At 38.2% G+C, this 22,806-nt stretch overlaps 1 protein-coding gene across 1 annotated transcript in view; it reads left to right on the forward strand.

Annotated features, from left to right (window-relative positions):
* Ap1s3 (adaptor related protein complex 1 subunit sigma 3) overlaps window positions 1–22,806 on the forward strand; it is a 69,551-nt gene that overhangs the window by 22,931 nt on the left and 23,814 nt on the right. The gene's annotated exons all lie outside the window — the stretch shown is intronic.

The raw sequence follows: 22,806 nt of genomic DNA on the forward strand, positions 1-22,806 counted from the left end.
GGTGGAGATGTGACACATACTATGGGCACAGGGAGGATGCCTGTCTCGTGGCAGCATTGGGGTTCCTCTGTGACAGTCCAAGGTATGACACCAATCTAAACATGAGACCTTTGTGGAGGTGAGGGCTGCCCTTTCCTTTTCATGCTTTCCCTCAAAGGGGTTATCTTGTGATTCTGCAGCCTTATTTGTCTTTGCTGTCTCATATATTGGGACTCATATCATCCGTCCTTTGGAAAGTTGTTTATAGAAGGCTGCAGGGATAGTGTTAGAGTGGCTTCAGCCCACCTGTGTCCTACAGACAGGGCTACCATTGGTAAAAATGTTTATAGGGTTGGGGATCTGCTGCTAGTCTGCTTGACTGATAAGCCTACTTCTGCCATTTGTAACTGTATGACCTTGGGTGAATTATTTAACCTTCTGAGCCTCAGTTACTTTTTTTTTTGTGGTGCTCGGGATTGAACCCAGGGCCTCCCATATGCTAGGAAAATGCTTTATCACTGACTTACACCCACAGCCCACTTATTTCATCTTAAAGATGGAAAATAATCATCATCGACCTCATGTATGTTCTGTGAAGATTGAGAGATTAAAATGCTTGTGGAAAAATCTGACACATGGTCAAGGATATTACAAACATTGCACAAATTATGGTTCGTTGTATTATTTATTCCTTCCCTCAATGTCCTTATTCTCTTGTCCTTTGCATTGTTCAGATAATTAAGATCCACGCGTGTATGGCATGGTTCCATGTCTGGGCCTGAACTCCAAAGGAGAGCCTTTGGCAGTCATAGAACAAATTGCTCCTGGCCTTTTGTAATCTCTGTTCTGAGGTTGAAATGGCTGACTACGTGGAAACCCCAGGAGTCCCCCAAACTTTAACCAGAGCTACTCAAATTCTACTTCTCACTCTTTGCCATTAACGTTTATTTAGATCTAGAGTTTCCATGTTTAAAACAATTATCCACAAAATGTGATGACCACTTCTCTAAGGACAAAGAGTACAAGAGGGAACTGAAATTTCTTGTCCCTAACTCACCAAGACTCAAATACACACATTGGCCAGTGGAGGAGGACTTGGTCAGTGACATAATTTGTGTTATTCCATAATACTTAGTTTCTGAGAAGTAGGTAAGAATTCTTCATGACTGCTGACCCAAGAATGCTTCTCTGTACCTCATTCTTCTTAAAGAATATATGATTATCATTGTCTTGTGGATAGGACATATGATGTCAGATATTATAATTGAAAGAAATCTTGATAATCCACTCAGATTCAACCTCCAGAGCTGCTAGTCAACTTGCATAATCACATAGAAATGGTTCTTTGGGCAGTCTGAGTTTTTGAGCAGTTTCTTTATACACCTGTGGCATATTGTTTCTTTTTTTTCCCATTAAGTTTATTGGTACATTTTAGGTATAAAATACAGTTACATTCATCATTGGGATCCTGTGCCATTACATGAGTATCTTGGTTCTTAATTTTTTCCCCATTCCTCTGCCTTCCCTTCACCCCCTCCACCCTTCCCTATTTGCAAAGACTTTGTTTCCATTTTTTTCATTTTCTCATATTTTTTCTTTTCCCTTTTTCCTTTTCCCCTACCCCTCCCACTTCCCCTGCTCCTTTAGACTTTTCTTCCTATTACACAATATCAATTATACATTTTTAAAATTAAAATATCAAGATCCAGGAGACATTACCACAGATTTTACAGAATTTAAAAGGATATAGAAAGCATATTACAAAAATCTTTTTTGAAATAAATTTGACAACTTCTAAGAAGTACCTTGGAAGACAAATTAATGAAACTAACTCTGGAGGAAATATAAAATTTGAATAGCACCTATTAAAGAAAGTATATTCCTGGCTTGAAAACCTACCTATATGACAACAGCAGGCTCATATACATTTTAACTGATAAATTATATCAAACAATTAAAGCAGAAAAAAGAAGGAACACTTCTCCCCTCATTTTAGGAACTCAACATTGTGCTAATCCTAAAACTGGATAAAGATAATAGAAGAGAAAATATGAACATAGATAGAAATTTGTTTAACAAAACAAACTATCAGGAGTCAGATCTGGCAGTATGTAGAAAGTGGTTTTATTATAGGGATGGCAGTGTTGGTTCAGCATTGGAAGATCCACCCCCAAAACTCATCATTTGAACAGAGGAAAGGAAAAAGCCATATGATCCTGTCACTAGTTGGAGAAAAAGTGTTGGACTAAATTCTACAGCTGTTCATGGTAAAAGCTATCAGGAGACTAGAAGTAGAACAGAACCTTCTCAAAAGATCAAAGACATGTACTCCATACTTCCAGTGAGAACGCCTTATATGAATGGAGAAGATACAATGCTTTCTCTTTAAGGTGGGGAACAAGGGCAGATATGCTTACTCTTTATCTGTCCATTAAACTTTGAAACCTAGACCCACCCAAAATAGTCTGGCAATAAAATGGCACAATTAGGATAGGATTGGCAAGGTAGAAGTAAAATCTTTACATGTAGATGAGATGATCATCTACAGAGAAAATATTAAGAAATCTCTAGGAGCCCCTAGAACTTGTATTTGAATTTAGCAGGATTAGAAAACAATGCTATAAATGAAGAATTGGATATTGAAATTTAAAAGTTATGTAGGAGTACAAAGGACTAGAAAAGTTAAAAGAAAAAGGACAAAAAAACATTGTTGGAAGATGTTTAGTACCTAATTTAAGACTTCCTCTAAAGCTACAGTAATCAAGGCAGTGTTTGTGTAAGGAAAGACATATAGATCACTGGAATAAAACAGAGAATCTAGAAATAGAACCAATTTTAGTATATGTGCTGCTGAAGCAAGCACTAGAAATAGAACCATACATATATGGTCTACTGAGTTTTGAAAGATTATTTAACATTAGCATTTTATAGAATATAAACTCAATTCAAGAGCCAAGGAAGAGACAGTGTTTTCAGCAAATGGTACTAGAACACCTGGTATCCTTATATAAAAAATTAACCTCAACCCTTTATTTCCATATATGAAAATAACTTGAAGGGGTCTATGAACCTAAATATGAAAGCCTAAAAGTATAAAACTTTAAGAAGAAATTATAAGGGAAAATGTTTATGAATTTAGGGTAGGCAAGAACTACCAAGGATACAAAAAGCATGATGTATAAAAAAAAATTGATAAATGAGATTCCATCAAAATTTAGAACTTTAAATGACATCATTAAAATGAAAATGAAAATAGTCCTTAAACAGACCATATTTCCAATGCATATAACCTATGACCAGAATATATAAAGAACTCTTACAGCTCATTAATAGACAACCCAATTAAAAAGTAGACATAAGAAGATGATAAATAGCCAGTATAGCACAAGGAATGGTGTGCAACTCTAGAATCAGAAAAATACGAATCAGTACAATAATAAGATTGAATTATACACTCGTTAGGGAGATGAAGTTAAATGTTTTAAAAGCCTTGTCGTGACTTTTTCTTTTTGTTGGTTTCTCCCCCTTTGCATTTAGTTTGTCACACCCAATGGATTCATTCTGCTGGGTTTCCTGGGGTTGCGATCCTCATTGTCTTTTCCTAGGGTATTGTCTAAAATTTTTTGCAGTGCCGGTTTGGTATTCATGAAGCTCCTGAGGTGCTCTTTATTGTGAAAGTATCTTATTTCTCCATCAATTTTGAAAGATAGTTTTGCAGGGTACATCAGTCTGGGTTGGAGGCTGTTTTCCTTTAGGGCTTGAAATACATCACTCCAAGCTCTTCTTGCCTTGAGGGTTTGCACTGAGAAGTCTGCTGTGATTCTGATGGACTTTCCTTTGTATGTGATTTGTTTCTTTTCTCTCACTGCTTGTAGAATTTTGTTCTTCTGTTGGATTTCTGGAATCCTAACTATTATATGCCTATGTGTAGATTTTTTTTGATTAAGGCTAGCTGGAGTCCTATATGCCTCCCTTATCTGTATGTCAAGTTCTTTTCCCCTGCTTGGGAAGTTTTCTGCCATCACTTCTGTGAACAGTTTTTTATGTCATCTGCACTCTCTCCTCTTTCTTCACTGACTGCAATCAGTCTTATGTTATTCTTCTTTGCATTGTCTAGCAGCTGCTAGATTGATTTCTTGTGTTCCTTTACAATTTTGAAGGAATTTTTCTTTTCCTGGTCACTAATTGTAATCTTATCTTCTATATGTGAAATTCTATCTTCACATTGGTTCATTCTGCTGTGCAGACTTTTGATGGAGTTTTTAATCTCCTGGAAATCTGTTTGCATCTGTTTTATAGATTCCATATTTTTCCTATGTTGGGATTCCATCATGTTCCTCAGATCTTCTATTTTTTTTATCTGTGTCCTCTCTAGATTTATTAATCATGTCTTGCACCATGAGCACAATCTTTGCTGTTATCTGAGTAATTATTTCTGATTTCATTTTTCCCAGATCCTCTTTTGTTGCCAGTTCAGAGAGTCCAGGTGGTTGAGTATCAGATTGTTCCATCTGGTTTCCCTTTGGGGTTGCTGTAGGTGATCCAAAAGTCTGTTTTTGAGGCTTGTTTACTTGTCTTCTCATTTCCACGGAGGGGGAGGGGTGCTTCTGGTGGCCATGCAGCTCACCTTCTCTGCCCTAGGAGCTTGGGATGGCAGCAGGGGATCCTCCTTCCAGGTGCTGGGACCTGCTCACCTTCTCTGCCCTTCTCTGCCCTAGGAGCGTGGGATGGCAGCGGGGGAGCTTCCTTCTGGGTGCTGGGACCGGCTCACCTTCTCTGGCATATTGTTTCTTAAGGCAATTATTTTACTAGCTCAATAGCTCCACTTAAAAGGCACCCAAAACTATCAAATCATATGTTCTAATTTTTTATACTCTGTGTCCAAGAGGCCTCAAGATAAAAATCCAAGTTCCACATAACCATTGATTGAGAACATACTTCAAACTGAGAGTTGTATATCGATAGGAAGGTTAGAACTGGGGCCAAACAATGTGGTGAAAAATGGCAAAGGGCTTGAATAGATATTTCTCCAAAGAAGGTATACAAAGGGTCAACAAACTCACAGAAGCACAAAATTACTAATCATTAGGAAAATGCAAATCAAAACTCCAGTGAGATGGCACTGCACAGCCATTAGGATGACCACTCTCATAGAAGCAGAAGTAACAAATATTGGGGAGGATGTGAAAAAATGTGTACTGTTGGAGTGTGAAATAATGAAACCACTGTGAGAAACGGCATGGCACTTCCTCAAAAAATTAAACAGAACCAGTGTATGTTCCAGCAATTTCGCTCTTAGTTATAAGCTCCAAAGATTTGAAAGCTGGGACTCAAAGAGGTATTTGTACACCCATGTCATAGGCAAAAGCTGGTAGCCCTGAGGTCAATTGAAGGATCAGTGGATAAACAAAATGTGGTACTTATGTACATGTAAGGGAATATTATTAAGTCTCAGAAAGGAAATTCTGACACTGAATGCTATAATTGTCAAAGGTTTGACATTCTTTCTGGTTGTCTCTGTTGGTAAAATCTCTGCTCACTAGAGTGCCAACTATCTTGTACCATTTTTGATTCTGTCTCTAGTATTAAAATGGGGATTTCTGGCAATATTCAGACTAGGGAAGATGCAGAAATTATTCACATTTAACTTCAGAATCATCATTATTTGTAAAAGTTCTGAAAATGGATAATTAAATTATGCATAGTATATGGGTAAAGAAAAGTAAAAGAAAAAAAGATTCTCAACTCACTGAAACTTAAAAGCAAAACTGTTTGAGGGTCAGCCTTCAAGATATGCCAGGTATTTTAAAGATATCTTTTAAAAGATGAGCCAGTCAAGGAAGTACATGCCTGTACTCCTAGATTTTGGGGGAGGCTGAGGCAGGAGGCTCACAAGTTTGAATCTTACCTGGCCAAATTAGTGATTTCCTATCCTAAAACAGAAAAAATGAGAAAGGGCTGGAGATATAGTCCAGTGGTAGAGTTTTCCTGCGTCTGATCTCTTGCACTGCAGAAGAAAAAAAAAAAGTTCACCACGAGACACCAGCATATATTGGTTAAAGTAATGTAGAATGGTGTTGGATAAACATCTAAAGTATCTGATAGATTATTTATCTCACAGAATAAACTTTGAGATGAATTAATTTTGTCTGGCTCTCAGAAGCATAGCATCATATGTTATAAACATAAGGACAGAAAGCACCATCTTCAGAAGTGTTCTGGGAGAGAGTAACAAGCAGACTCTGAAGCTGTAGTAGTTATTCAGTTTTCCTGAACACACTGGCAAGTTCTGCCCGATGCTGGGCTTTTCTTTGCTGGGCCATTCAGAGTTAAGTTTATTTTTGCCATTATTTCTTCATGGAGATTATCTCAAAGGTTCTTTTCATTTGACTCACAGTTTTCCACATATGGGTTTTTAAGCCTAGATCATTTCAGTTGTTCCTTTCAGGTGGTTTCAGCTGACTAGAACCAGAGCTGCCCATTTTTTAGAAGAGTGCTGCAAAGTTAAGTTTCTTCCTAACTATACAGAGCTGAGATGAACATGCAAATGTGGTTTGCAGATTTGACCTTTAATATTCTTTATTTTATTAGTACATGTTGCAATACGTAATGAATCAAACATTCACTGTGGGGAGTCGGTACATACACATACTTCATCTTAGTCCTGTTACTCTCTTTCTTTGGAATTGAATCCAGCAGATCCTAGTGTCTTCTGTCCCCCTAGTCTTGCATCAGTGACCTGGAAAGCAGAAGGATGGGGTTGCTGGCATTGGAGATGTAGACATGCTCACTCAAGGGTGTGTTGTGAAGTTAATCAGCAGCGATGCCTCTGTGTTCACAGCCATTCATTTGGAGGGTGAGGGGTGTATGCCTGGCCACTGTGTGATGCTGATCTTCTGTCCAGCTGGAGCAGGGGTGGACCTAAATTTAGGAGCGTGAACCTAGCTATCAGCTGGGGGGTGTTAAGTGTTGTATCTAAATGTCTTCCCCACAGCCTCATGGGGTCATAGCTGGGGAATTTTGAAGGTGGCTGGGTTAGGGTGTGTGAATGTGGATTAAGGATGTGATTCTGGGATTAAGGGTGTGGATAATGGAAGGCCCACTCTGGGTATTGGCACCAATCAACAGGCTTGTAGCCTGGATGGAATATAAAGGGACAGAAAGAAGGCAGGCTGCGGCTGCTGGTTGCTGCTTTGCTTTCTCCTGCCTGCTTGCCGTGGACTGTTTCTCCTCTGTGATGCCTCTCTGCCAGGCCACCCTGCCTTGGAGCCAGGTGACTATGGACTGAAAATTCTACAAACTATGAGCTAAATAAGCCTTTCCTCCTTTAACTTTGGTTGTCTGGTATTTTGTCTCAGCAGATAAGAAAAGTAATTAAGACAGGAGGTTCACATGTCTAGCTTTACCTGACTTGAGTCACACCTTTTTTCTAACGTGCCCTTGTTCAGCCTAGGGAAGCTGATGTAGGATAGGTCAGTCGCAGTTCCGCATTCTACTGCCGTTTAGTAAAGACTTTGGTTCACCTCACATTTGTGCTGTTGGGCGTACCTTTCAAAGGCCAGGAAAATTGTACTCATGCTGAAGTATCTTTTAACATTGCTGCTTCCATCTTTATTGGTCCTCTGCTTTGTTTCAGTCACCTCAAATTGTCCACATTGCTTTCTGAACTCAACAACCACTTTCTAGCCCAACAGTAAGTGACCTGCCATCCTAGGACTTTTAAGAATCATTGTCTTTGAGCACATCACTGTTAGCACCGTCCTAGGTATGTGTGATGAGGATAAACTCATTAGTTGCATAAAGTGAAAAGCAATTGTGTAGGGAATTGTAACCAGTAACATTTAGTAACACTAAAGTTGCACCATGAAATTGGGGCATTATAAACTTGATTGACAACACCCAATTTTTGCATGCTATTTTGTTTAGTTCCCCTTAACTTCAATTGGATATAAATTTTAAAAATTAATTGGCTGCATTTGATTTTAAATAAAGCTTTAGCTTTCTGAAAGGTGAACTTGTAAGTGAACTAATGACATGGTTGAGGATGGAGGACCTTGCAATTGGGCAACTGTCTTCATTGAGTACCAATGAATTATAAGCAATTATCCTTCCACCTGGCCGGTACAGATGTTTGTTTACATTTTTTAATATCACAATAGTTGAAAATTTCTTTAAACAGGGTTCAAACAGTCATAGGAAAAAATGAGTCTGTACTTAACCAGTACAGAAATTTTGATTGATGGTCATGTTCTGATTTTAATGCAATTGAATAGATGATAGTCATGGGAAAATGATCTTACTTTGGTTGTAGAACATACTGATTTCCATAGAGAAGGATTTAGAAGTACTACAGCTTCATCTACAACATATGCTTGATTCTTCAGGACTATTCCTGGACTATGTGGTTCCAGAAAGATTCTTCTTCTGAGAGCTGCAAATGGTGGAGTGGAAGCAAATCTTCAGTAACAATGCCTCTTCCCAAGACCACCGATGAAATTCTGAACAATTTACTTCATACTATGGTTGAACATGTCTCAGAGTAAATGAAAGGGAAGTACACTGTTGTAACAGTTTGCCTTTGCTGCCTTGGAGATTTATGCAGTTATCAAAGTTGCTGCAGACCTATTGTCACCACATGTGGTGGCATACACTTGTAATCCCAGCTACTCTAGAAGCTCAGGCAGGAAGGTTGCAAGTTCAAGGCCAACCTGGTTAGGGAGACCTTATCTCAAAATAAAAATAAATAAATGAAAGGGCTTAGGATGTAATTCACTGGTAAAGCACTTGCCTAACATATGAGAGGTTCTGGGTTCAATCTGTAGTACTACAAAACACAAAACAAAAAACAAAAACCCATTGTCTTTAACACAGTTCCATAGACTGCCTAAGAATATAAATTATAGCTGTAGGAAATTAAAGATAGGATGCATTACTAGAAATCAAAAAGCCAAAGATCATTGATAATTTTTATAGTATGCTTTGTAAGAAAACACATTTATATGTCTTTATGTTGGAAAACTTTGAGATGTTTACAGTAATCTAGCAAATAATATTAATTTTTTCCTGCACTGTTAAAATGTTTATATAAATATTTCTGACTATATTGTTCATTAAGAAATATTGAGATACCTTCAATCTACAACTCATTATTATTATTAATATTATTATTGTTAAAAATATTATTGTTAGGTTTTTTGAGACAGAGTCTCTCTTTGTCAATATGTGTGAGGATGTCAATATGTGTGGGTGTTGGATTGTGCGTCTATTGGTAGGATCACGCGACTTTTCTTCTTTAACCTGTTGATGTGATGGACTGCATGAATTGATTTTAAAAATGTTGAATCAGCCTCACATACCAGGGATAAAGCTCATTTAGCCTCAGTGTATAATTCTACTTGTGTATTACAGGATTTGACTTACTAATATTTTATTGGGGACTTTTGCATCTGCACTCATGAGTGGTTTTCTTCAGTTTTAAGATGAGAAAGTTTACATCAGACCAGCTCTGTTGTTCCTTCTAGTGATTGTCCTTTTTGTGAGTCTAGGAATGGATCATCATTTCAATTTTAAATACCTCACTGTGGTAGATACCAAGTAAATATTTGCTAAGTCGAATGGAATCTGCCGACTATCTCTGGAATGTAGATGGTAAATGACATTGAATTTCAATGACATAGAAAACAACAGATGATGATGATTTTTAAAACCAGGGAAAAAAGACAAAGTGGTGCATGCCTGTAATCTTAGCTATGTGGGAAGTTGAGGCAAGAGGATCGCAAATTCAAGGCCAGCCAGAGACGGGATGTTAGGGGTTAGCTAGGCTGCTATGAAAAAGACCATGAGCCAGGTGGTGTAAATATCAGAAGTTTATTGTTACAATTCTGGAGGCCAAATCAAAGTGTCAACAGGGTCGGTTCCCTCTGGGAACTCAGAAAATCTGTGCCACGCCTCTGTCCCAGGTCCTAGTGTTTTGCTGGTGATCTTCTATTACCTCGGCTTCCACTGCATCACCCCAATTTGTCTCCCTCTCCACAGGACATTCTCCACATGTGTATCTGGGTCCAAACTCCCCCCTTTTTATGAGGTCACAAATCCTATTAGATTAGGGGTCCAGAGTATACCAGTATTACCTCATCTTAATTGATTATATCTGCAGCAATTCTGTTTCCAAATCAGGTCAAATTCTAAGGCTCTGGGGGTTATTAAGACTTCAACATGCATTTTTGAATGACCTAATCAGTTCGTAGTAGCCTGATTCTCCTGTCCTTGAAGTATAACTCCCTATCTACCCTTCCATCTTCTTTTCCAATAAACTTTATTGTGCAATACAAGTGAAGAGATAACAATTTTATGTGAAATTTTCTTTACAGAGGAAACTGAAAAAGTTTTATGTAAGTGGCCTGTAGCTAATTCTCAACAGTTAGCCTTTTAATTTGCCGATTACTCATTCCCAGAACTGGTTAAACATTTAATATTTTTATTATTCTATTTTCCCCTCTTTTTCTATTTTCTGTCTTTCCTCTTGCCCAAGTATACTTAACTTGTCTCCTTTATTGAACATTTCCCATGTTATAAGCCGATACTTCTACCACCAGATGGTGTCCAAGGATTGGGAAAAGAATTGAAACACATCATCTAGCATGGTTGCCTTTCTTTCTACATTTTATTTCACAACAGAGATTGGTAACAGCAGGCCAAAAACGAGATTGAGGTTTTGTAGATTTTCATTATTCATATACATTTTCTTTCTTTTTTCTTTTTATAGGGAAAGGGAAATTAGACTATCAATCCAGCCAGAAATCTAGGCTAGTGACGGTAAAGGGTAAAAACCTTACAAAATTTAGTGAATAAACATTTACGGGGAGAACTTGATCTCAAAATAGATTTGACACTAGGCTGAGATGTGGAGACAAGGTTCTTGGGTCAGAGGATCTTTTCCTCTAATAGATAGCTTTGAATACACAAAAAAGAAATGTTTTGATCCCAATGAAGCTATAGAATATTAGTACAGTCACTCTTCAGCCTTCTAGTTTAGCAGGCTCAAATGTAGCCTGCAGCCAAAAACAGATCGAAAGGGCCAAGTTCACTCTCTGAGTGCTTTGTTTGGTTTGAGCAATGTGTTTTTTGTTGTTATAATTAATTGCTAACAATAAAGCATTCTCAACATTTCATATAATCATCCAGATTTCAGGCTTCTTTAGGCCCTGGCAATGGAGACTGAGATTTTTTCTCAGCAACACTAACTATAGCTGAGTTAGGGTTGCTGTTTTCATTGGAATTGGGGATTTATAGTTGGCTGCTGGCTCTTCTACCCCCTGTTTTATTACACTGAACCTTTACTCACATTTAATATGTTACCTGCCTCTGCCAAGCCCAGGAAAAGTACCTGAACATGTGACCCTGCTCTTGTATTTCCTAGATGATGGCAGGAGGTCTGGGGAAGTGGTTGGCAATTTACTCAGTGGCTCTCTTGCCTTCCAGCTCCTGTGAACCTGTGCTGCTTCTTCTGTGAATAGAAATGGGTGGGAAAGAGCAAGTTACTCGGCATAAAGGAGTAGTAAGGAAGGTAAAAAACTAAAAGTGAAAAAATTGGCTACCATTGATTATTAAAAAGATACTGGAGGATAATGCATAGGAGTGAAACAATGGGAAATCCTAAAGTGCCATCTTACAGGGAACTTGGGAAGCATGGATAAATACCTGGTCAGCAGGCAAAAGAAAGAGAGGAACCCTGGATGACTGATTCATGTGCAAGCTTGGGCTGTTGTGGAGTAAATGCATTGCTTAAGCACTGGAAAGGTTACTAATGAGAATCCACCATTGCGGGGACAGGACAGCAAGTCCTGAAGCTAGAAATTGGATGGTTTATTATTACCAACAGAATCAGCAGAATGTCCTTCTAGGTACCTATAAAATAGCTGCCAGGGACTCTTTCCATCAGAACACGGAAACTTATTAGTGCAAAAAGAGGTCATAGAGTGATTCCAGAGGGAGAAGTTGAGAATGATTTTGTTTTCCTCAAAACTCCTGGGTGATTTATTAGTGATAGGAAGCATTTGTTGGGTGATTGCTCTGAGCCTGACTGTGTACTTAGAGGTTGACGTGTATAATGTCCTTGCATCCTTCAAAGATCATTGAGATTATTACTATTGTCATCATGATTGTATAGATAAGGAGACCCAGGACCAGAAAGATCAGGTGAATTTTCCATATCCACTTGGCTCATAAATGACAGGCTCATCAGTGACAGAGTTAGGATTTAAATGTAAGTTCTCAAGATACCTGTTACCAACCTTCCCATGTAACCAAGCTATTCTCCTGCCTTCTACTCCTGGCTAAGGACGTGGCTTGGCTTTTAAAAAAACTCTCTGCGTGCCCTGAGCCAAGTCTGGTTTGGCCTATTGATAAATGCATAGCCTGCCTTGGACCAAACCAGAAAAAGCAGGTGAGTTATACTATTTTGGATAGATGGCATATAATGAGTCTGAAAGAACTAGCTGAGTATGGCAGCACATGTCTGTAATTCCAGCATTCTGGGAGGATCTGGTAGTAGAATTGCAAGTTTGACTCCAGCCTGGGTGACTTACCAAGGCCGTGTAGCAAAGTAAAAAAATCTGAAAAAGGCCTGGGGATGCAGTTCAGTGCAAAGGCTCTGGGTTCAATCCCTAGTAATGCAAACAAACAAATAAATCCTAAATTCTCACTTTGTGGCAGGTAACAAGTTTGTTTCAATGGGTCACTAAGTTAGAGGCCCGGCAGGTTGTCATCCGAAGGATGTGTGTAAGTGACAACTGGGAAACTTCATCTGCCAAATGTTCCTTCTACCTGGAATGTGCTGGTAAATGTCTGATGAGGTTGCTGACTGAAGGATGGGTCATTAACTTTTTAACGGAGACAGTGTGGCCAGGTCTCTGAGGAAGAAGGAATTGTACAGGACTGGAGCCTTTTGAGAAGTCTCTGTAGCACACTGGTGAGGAAACAGTCAATGTCCCCTCTTCTGTTTTTAGGAAGCCCCTGGTGAGGGTCCAGAGCAGAGGGAGATGCTTGAGACGGGGCAGCCCAGGAAGGATTTCTTTGTGGCCTTGAGACTGAGTGCAGAGGAAGGAAATCAGGATTACTGTTAAGGGCACATGCTGACCTGCACATGGAAACCACGCAGCCCTGGAGAAATGAGTGCCAGACTAGTCCTCTGTAATATTTTTATGATGGATTATATTTTGTAATTGATCTAGCAGAAAGAAGAGAGCAGACAGATCTCTTAATGTGTACATCTTATTCAACCTTTCCAGCCAGAGAACTGTTAAACTAATCAGGAAGATCTGGCAAATACAGACAGGTGTGGGTTGAGTGTATTGCATCTGGAGAAGAGTAATCCTAGCAGTAGATTGATGGTGCCCAATATTTTTAGGAAGGCTATCTTGAGAAAACTATAATGTTCTTAACTCTTATAGAAAACCCAAGGCAATTTTCTACCCTGAGTATTTATACAGGACTAGTTACCATTTCCCAAAATTCAACAGTTCCACCAATATTCCATTCTCTGTTATGAGCAAGGAAAGGAGTTAAGCATTTTGGGATTTTTGAGGAAGAAATATGCAGAATAACAAGGGAATTAGACCTATAATAGGAAAAAAAGCTTAAGAAGCTAGGCTTCTTTAATCCAAAGGTGGAGGCTGAGGGGGATATATAGTGACGGTTAAAACATGGACAGTACGCTCAGTCAGAATCAGCAAAAACTTCTATCAATCTTCTCTCCTTACAAACTGTATTAGGTGGGAATGGGGAGCTGTTGGCCAAAGGATAGAAAATCCTGGGTAGGGTGAATAGGATTTGGACTATAGTGCAGCATGGTCAATATAGTTAATGGTAATGTAGTGTGTACTGGAAAGTTGCTAACAAAGTGGATCCTAATTGGTCTCACCACACACTCACAATAATTAGGGTGATGGCTATGTTAGCTTGATTGTGGTAATCATTTCACTTAGTGCACATATATCAAAACATCCCATTTTGTACTGTGTATATATATATGTATATATATAATTTTATTTGGCATTGACACCTCAATAGCAGGAAAAATTGTTAGGAATATTAGAATACAGGTCAAATGTTATATGCCCCAAGTAAATGAAGATATATAACATGAAAATGCATTATTCTATCTGGAAGCTAGTAATAGTTGAAAAAGAAAACCATATTAGCTAAAACTCAAATGATAGCTCATAATGAGTAGGTTAGAACAATTGATGTATTTAAGGATTTTTGTCAAACTTTGCATTTAACACGGGGAGGGAGAGGATAACAATTCCATCATTTTTTCCCCTTTAAATTCTTTTATTTGTACATTTTAGGTAAACAGTACATTTACATTTATCATTGGGTGCTTGTACCTATAGACGATGTATCTTGGTTCTTATTTTTTTCCCCATTACCTGTGCGCCCTTCACCCCCTCCACCCTTCCCTATTTACATAGACTTTGTTTCCATTTTTTTCTTTTCTCATAATTTTTCCTTTCCCTCCTTTCCTTTCCTCTTCCCCTCCCACCACCCCTACCTCTTTGGACCTTTTCTTCCTATTTCAAATTATCAATTATTCGTTTTAATCATTTTAATTCTTAATTACACTTTCAGTTTCTCACAGTAGAGAAACTATTTGATATTTACACATGTGTGTCCTATTTATTTCACTTATGAGTATGGCCTCAATATACATCCATTTAGCTATAAATGTCTCTAGTTTCTCATTCTTTATTGCTGAGTAGTACTCCATTTTATAAAAAAACCACATCTTCTTTATCTAGTTTCCAGTGATGGACACTTGGGCTGTTTCCAAGCTTTAGCTATTACAAACTGTGCTGCTATGAACATGGGTGCACATATATCGCTGTGGTACGATTCTTTTAATTCTTTGGGGAAGATCCCCAGCAGTGGAATAGCTGGGTCAAATGGGACCTCTAGCCCTAGTTCTCTGAGGTATCTCCATACTGATTTCCACAGTGGTTGCACCAGTCTGCACTCCCACCAACAATGGAACAATTCCATCATTTTTATGCTACCACCTCTTATTAGTTTAAAATTACTTGTTTATTTTAAAATCCAAGATACACATATACACACAGAATTTCAAAAATCAGAAATTATTTTCAATTAAAATGGTAACCCCTGCTTCATTCCCAAATTTTTCTCCTGAAAGCAATTACTTTATTTTTTAAAAAATTCTTTTATTGGTACATTTTAGGTATACAACACAATTACATTTCTCATTGGGAATTGTACCTTTACATAATGCATCTTGGTTCTTATTTTTTCCCCATTCTTAGCCCTCCCTTCACCCCCTCCACCCTTCCCTATTTACAAAGACTTTATTTCCATTTTTCCCATTTGTCATCATTTTTCCTTTCCCTTCTTTCCTTTCCCCTGCCCCTCCCACTACCCCTACCCCTTTGGACATTTTCTTCCTATTTTACATTATCGATTATTCATTCTAATCATTGGTACATTTTAGGTATACAATATAATGACATTCACCATTGGAAATTTTACACCTTTACATAGTCTCTCTTGGTTCTTATTTTTCACCCTTGCCCGGCCCTCCCTTCAACCCCTCCATTCCTCCCTATTTATAAAGATTTTGTTCCTATTTTTCCATTTTCTCATATTAATCCCATTCCCTTCTATCCTTTCCCCTACCCCTCCCACTTCCTTCCCCTTTGCCCCTTTTCTTCCTATTTCATATTACCTATTATACATTTTAGTCCTTATTTACACTTTCAGTTTCTCACACCAGAGAAACTATTCCGTATTTACACATGTGTGTCCTATTTATTTCACTTAAGAGTATTGCCTCAATGTGCATCCACTTAGCTATAAATGTCTCTAATTTCTCATTTTTTATGGCTGAGTAGTACTCCATTTTATAAAAAAACCACATTTTCTTTATCCAGTCTCCAGTTGATGGGCATTTGGGCTGTTTCCAAGTTTTAGCTATTACAAACTGCGCTGCTATGAACATGGGTGCACATATATCACTGTGGTATGATTCTTTTAATTCTTTGGGGAAGATCCCCAGCAGTGGAATAGCGGGGTCAAATGGGATTTCCAGTCCTAGTTCTTTGAGGTATCTCCATACTGATTTCCACAGTGGTTGCACCAGTCTACACTCCTGCCAGCAGTGGAGCAGGGTTCCTCTTTCCCCATAGCCCCGCCAGTATTTGTTATTGGTTGATTTCATGATAGCAGCCATTCTTTCTGGAGTGAAGTGGAATCTCAGCGTTGTTTTCATTTGCATCTCTTGTTGAACATTTTTTCATGTATTTATTTGCTATTTCTACTTGTTTGTGTGAGAAATGTCTGTTCATTTCAGATGCCCATTTTTGGATTGGGTCTTTAAATTTGGGAGATCTGATCTTTTTAAGTTCTTTATAGATTCGAGATAGTAGACCTTTGTCTGAGGAAGAGCAGGTGAAGATTTTTTCCCACTTTGTGGGTTGTCTCTTCACACTGCTGGTGGTTTCTCTTGCTGTGCAGAAGCTTTTTAATAAGAAGAGATCCCATTTGTTGATTGTTTGTGCTAGTTCACGGGCAACTGAGGTTTTGTTCATAAAATCTTTTCCTACACCGATGTCTTCAAGGGTTCTACCTAACCTCTGTTCCAACTGGTTCAGAGTTTCTATTTTAATATTTAGATCTTTAATCCATTTTGATTTTAGTTTAGTGCATGGTGAGAGATACAGGTCTAGTTTTAATCTTTAAAGTTTTAATCTTTAAAGCCCAATTTTTCCAGCACCATTTATTAAAGAGGTTATCTTTCCTCCAGTGAGGGTGTTTGGCTCCTTTATCGAAGATGAGATGGCTGAGTGTGTCTGGCATTGTTTCTGCATCTTCTAATCTGTTCCACTGGTCCTCAAGTCTGTTTCTTTGCCAGTACCATGCTGTTTTTATCACAGTAGCTTTGTAGTAGAGTTGCAGGTTGGGGATTGTGATACCCCCTGCCATGTCTCTGTTACCTAGAATTGCTTTTGCTATTCTGGGTCTCTTCTTGTTCCAAATGAATTTTTGGATTGTTTTCTCGAGGTCTATGAAGTATGCTGCTGGGATCTCAATTGGAATTGCATTAAATCTATATAGCAGTTTTGGAAGAATGGCCATTTTCACTATATTAATCCTTCCTACCCAGGAGCAGGGGATGTCTGTCCATTTTCTGATATCATCTTCAATCTCTCTTTTCAGAGTGCCATAGTTTTCAGAGAAGAGGTCTTTGATTTCTTTTGTTAGGATGATTCCTAGGTATTTCAGTTTTTTGGATGCTATTGTGAAAGGAATTATTTGCCCTATTTCTCTCTCAGTGAGTCTGTCATTGGTGTAGAGGAAAGCTACTGATTTTTGTGTGTTGACCTTGTAATCAGCTACTTGACTGAATTTGGTTATTAAGTCTAGAAGCCTTTTGGTGGAGTTCTTGGGGTCTTCTATATAGAGTATCATGTCATCTGCAAATAATGACAATCTGACTTCTTCATTTCCTATCTTTATTCCTTTTATTTCTTTCTCTTGTCTAATTGCCGTGGCTAATGTTTCCAGAAATATATTGAACAAGAGTGGTGATAGTGGACATCCTTGTCTTGTTCCTGATTTTAGTGTGAAGGATTTCAGTTTTTGACCATTTAGTATGATATTGGCTGTTGGTTTTTCATAGATGGCTTCTATCAGTTTGAGGTAGAGACCATCTATTGCAATTTTTTGTAGGGTTTTTATCATAAATGCATGTTGGATTTTGTCAAATGCTTTTTCTGCATCTATGGAGATAATCATATGTTTTTTGCCCTTGGCTCTATTGATATAGTGTATTACATTGATTGATTTGGGTATGTTGAACCATCCCTGCATCCCTGGGATGAATCCCACTTGATCAAGGTGTATGATCTTCTTGATGATCTTCTGTATTCTGTTTGCCATTATCTTATTAAGGATTTTTGCATCTATGTTCATTAGTGAGATTGGCCTATAGTTCTCCTTTTCGGTTGGGTCTTTCTCTGCTTTGGGGATCAAGGTGATGCTTGAGAAACAATTACTTTAAATAATGGCAATCTTTTCTTTTTCTGTTTACCTCTATAGCTCTCAATCATTTACAATGCTAATAGTTTGCTATTCATCATTTTTTACATTGTCTACTGACTTTCTCTTATGGTAATTGAGCATTTTCTTCTACCAGCATGCCCAACACACACACACACACACACACACACACACACACACACGCACATATGCACATCTCCCAAAATAGTTTTAAGGTCCACAATTATGATTTCTTGTATAATTTTTCTTTGGAATTCATTATTTTCTCATTTTTTCTACTTGCCTAGTTTTCTGTGTATCTGTCAGTATTTTTTCTCCAATGCAGTAGAAGATCTTTCAAATGCCTCTCAATACTTTCTCCAACTATGCAAAGAAATCAAGACCCTCCCTCTTCCTGCACCACCACTTACACCTGCAGGGGCCCCCTCTTAGCCAGGTGTGCTGTAGAGACTCACTCTGCTCTTTCCCCACCCTTTCATCTCGGATTCCTTGTGTCCTGGGAAACATAGCCCACAATTTCTTACATTCCTTCCCTGCTATGCTGAGGAATATCCTCAGTGGCTTCTAGGAAATTCTAGAGGCATATTTCTTTCTTATTTTTTCTTTGTATTTTAGTCTTTGCCTGAAATATCCAGTGTCTCTGTAGCTCTGTCTTTCACTTGATTGATCATTTGACTCAGTGGGGACTTCTAGTTTCTAACATCTGTTATTACAAGAGCGGTCCAATTTCTGATCCATTGCATGTTACCATTTTGTTTTCCCGAAATCTTTATCTTGGTTGTTTTGAAGTTTTGCGCATTGCACTTTAAAAATTCAGTGTGCTGCACATTTGATGAACTGTTCTAATCTGAAGTCCTATTTCCTTACTCCTAGAAAATATTCTGAATTGTTTCTTTGATATTTTTTCTTCTCCAGCATCTCTGGTCTATTGTTCTTGACATTTCACCTTCTAGTTTGGTCTCCTGATAATTTTATCTTTTCCTCAAACTTTCCATCCATTTTTATTTTATTTTGTTACATTGTCTTGGAGATTCCTTTAACTTTATTTTGGTTATCATACTTTTTAATTTTCAAGAGATTTCTTGTCTTTTTAAAAATAGAACCTTGTTCTGTTGATACAGGGACTCCGCCTTCTTTTAACTCTGCTCATATTTTGTGTGTGTTTGTGTGTATTCATAACAATTTGTTCTGCACCACACTTTGTTACTTTATCCTGTGGTCTGCTTTTCTTTACTTGTTCTTTCCTCTCTTTTTTTTCTTGTTTAAATTTTATTAATTTTTCTTTTTGGTACTGGGGATCAAACTCGGGACCTTGTGCTTATGCAGCAGGTGCTGGAACCACTGAGCTAAATCCTCAGCCCCTGATTTTTCTTTTTTGAGACAGAGTCTTGCTATGTTGCCCAGGCTGACCTCAAATTTGTGATCCTCTTGCATCAGCTTCCTAAGTAGCTGAGATTACATGTTTGTACCACTGTGCTCAGCTTCTGTCTCTCTCTTTCTTGTTAGAAACTTCTCTGGTGACCCTGTGCTCTGCTCATATTTAGAAGTGGGATGCTGCGATGCTTGGAGGCAGTTCTAAAGCCCCAGCCAGGTGACTGGAAGGGTTGTTTGGTACCTAGAGGCCTTTGCTCTGCTGTTTGATGTCTTCAGGGAAGGATCTATCAGGCTGTTGAATGAAGAGATGGGTTTTATCTTAAAGCAAAGCTAGAAGTTCAGAAACGCATTTCTCTCTTGAATAAAGATATATAGTTTTGCTGGCTCTGAATTTGGTTTAACATGTAGGAGAGTTGAAGAAATCATTAAATATTCCTTCATAAAGACTTACACAGTTTGTGTGAGTGCTTCAAGTGGAAATACAACCCTTAAGTGCACAGGAATATGTCACATAGTGACTTTTCAGGTACCAACAGACAGCATATATTACATGGTTTCACAATAGGGCTGAACAATTCCTGTATCATCTAGTGACGTCTCCCAGTGCTGCAGTGCAAAGCAATACTCAAGTATTTGTGATGAAGCTGTTCTCAGGGTGTTCCTCACATGTGGCCTTTGGTATATTTATGTATCCTTTAATAACACAATTGGGAACATTGTGTGTATGTGTGTGTGTGTGTATACACTTTTGCAAGCGATTATGTGTCCTCACTTAGCTGTGGTCCTGGGAATCCTGTAAGTGGCAATGCCAACCCTTCCATAGGAAGACTTTCAGCCAGATTGCCGTTCTCAGAACTCTGTCTCTTGTGCTTTGCCCCATGTGTCACCTGTGGACATTCTCTTGGAGAGTTTGGCTGGTTCCTCTTTGGGTTCCATCTTTTAAAACTTATAGCCTTTCCTATTTTGCTAAATCAGTCATCATACATCTGTCTCCTTGCAGTCTTCCAAAGATTGGTGGAAACCTTTTAGCTGCTGTCATCTTTTCCACAAACTCTTAGTCTTTGGGGTTTAATACATTTTTGAAAATTTTATTACTAACAGTATAGAGGCATTGTAAGAGGGAGAATAATAGCTAAAGGCCTGTGTTTAATTCCATATGTTTACCTTGAACTTTCTTTTGACTCCTTATCTATCACAATTATATGCTCCCTGAGGTGGAGGACCAACCCTTATATTTGTATGTTTTATAGGCAATAAATATTGGTCAAATGAATAAATGATCTCTACTGGCAGGTCTCTTTAAAATCCTATTATCTTAGCTGGCCATCCCGGATTCATCTTGATATGAGTGGAGGGTTGATTGCCAAGTAGAAGGTTTTCAAACTGACGTGTGAAAGAAGTTAGTATTTTTCTTCATTTTACTTGTTTTTTACATTTTTTCAGCATTAAGAAAAAGAAGTTTGAGCTTGTTCCCAGTTCAAAAGAGGTATTGTTGTGTTAGCTATTTGGCCTTTTCCTGCCCTTCTTGAAGGTCAGCTCTCTGACTGTTTACACACCCAGTGTCTCACCCGAATAATCGCTTTCCATTCTTGAAAAACAAATCTCTATATAAAAGTTCTTCCTGGTACCCAGCACTGTCTGAAAGTTAAATATTAACACTAAATAAAAAGGTACTTTTCTGCTAGCATTTTCTTGCTACTAGCCTCATATTTTTAAAAGTTTATTTTGCTTTTTACCTGGTTGTGAATGACCTCTTCCCTGGACTCATTGTCCTTGTGGTTGTCTTTCTCCTTCTTTCGCTCAGAAAGCCCTCTTTCTCTTCCTTCTTTTGTCTTGCTATATCTATAGCAAGACATACATTTATTTATATCACTACCTGATACAAGTCTATGCAATCGGGTCGCATTTCTGGAAACAGTACTCACCCTTGCCATGCGCGATTGCTCTGGGGTACACTGTTCTCCTCACTAAAAAGAAGGGAACTGGGATCCACTCAGTTTGTTTTACAACTCAGATCACAGCCTGCTATTGCAAAAACAGCATTCTAGTCAATGTGAAGAAAGCCTAAACTATAGGTCTCCCCCTTTCTTCATTTCATTGCCAGATTAAATAACATTGCTTTGAAACAAGAGAGAGATAATTATCAGAGCTGCCTTTCCTAACAAGGCAGCAACGGCCATTCTTGTATGTTCCCTATCTACCCTCTTTTGTCCTTATGCATACCTAGCTGGCGTCTTAGTCAGGACTAGGAGACAACGTTTGTCTGCATACAAGTTGTTTTTTTTTAAAGGTTATATTTTTAGAGCAGCTTAGGTTTATAGCAAAATGGACCAGAAAGGACAGGGACGTTGCATGTACCCCCACCCCCTACACCTCAGCCTCCCTCATTTATCAACATCTTATCCCAAAGGGGACATTTGTAACTCTGATGAGCCGACAAGCCCACTAAGGAGCAAATCCACCCAAAGTACGTCAAGGTCCATTGTTTGTGTTGGACATTCTATCTGTTTGGACAAACTGACCGTGACATGTGCCACCATTTTGGTGTCCCGGAGTGTTCCCACTGCCTCAACAATGCTCTCGTCTCTGGCGGTTTATACCCTGTGCCCTTCTGCAACCACTAGCAACCACAGAGCCCTTACTGTTTTATGTAGAACTGCAGGTTCTCCTGAATTATGTGTCATCTCTCTGAGGTATAATTTTATTTTGTTGAAAGAACTTTGGCATTTACTTAGTATTTGGCCTTCAGATAGAATGCTGACTGATTTTTATTGAACTCACTAAGATTCTTTTTATTATACATTTTTTCTATTATAGAACCATATGAATTTTGGAAAGTTCAATTAAATACAAAGAAGAAAATAACATTTATATTTCCACTATTCTAAAATAACCACAATTAACAATTTAGCATACTTCCTTCACATAACTTCTTTACAAGTATGATACATTTTTGCTATAATATTACATACAATTTACATATTTTTAAACATATCATAGATATTCTTATTTTGTAGAAATCATTTAACAAATACTACTTAAAATTTTATTTTTGGATATTTAGTTATTTTCTAGTGTTATTTATTGTGTGTTACTATAAAGAACGGTAATAACCATCTAGTGCTTAAATATTTATCTTCATCTTAAGACAGATTTTAAGATAAGTTTTAGCAATAGAATTACAGGGTCTTTTTTTTTTTTTTCCTTTGGTACTGGTGATCGAACTCAGGACCTTGTGCTTGCGAAGCAGGGGTGGTGCCACTGAGCTAAATCCCCAGCCCTGGGTCTTTGACATTTACTGTCCAGTCACTTTTTAGGAAAGCTACAGTTCCAGAGAGGACCACTGTGTTTTAAAGATAAGAGATTCAGGGTTCTCAGCAG

Source organism: Heterocephalus glaber, unplaced genomic scaffold, assembly GCF_053883595.1.
Source record: "Heterocephalus glaber isolate CG9 unplaced genomic scaffold, H.glaber_assembly_v1.0 deba00000621, whole genome shotgun sequence".
Lineage (NCBI taxonomy): Eukaryota > Metazoa > Chordata > Mammalia > Rodentia > Bathyergidae > Heterocephalus > Heterocephalus glaber.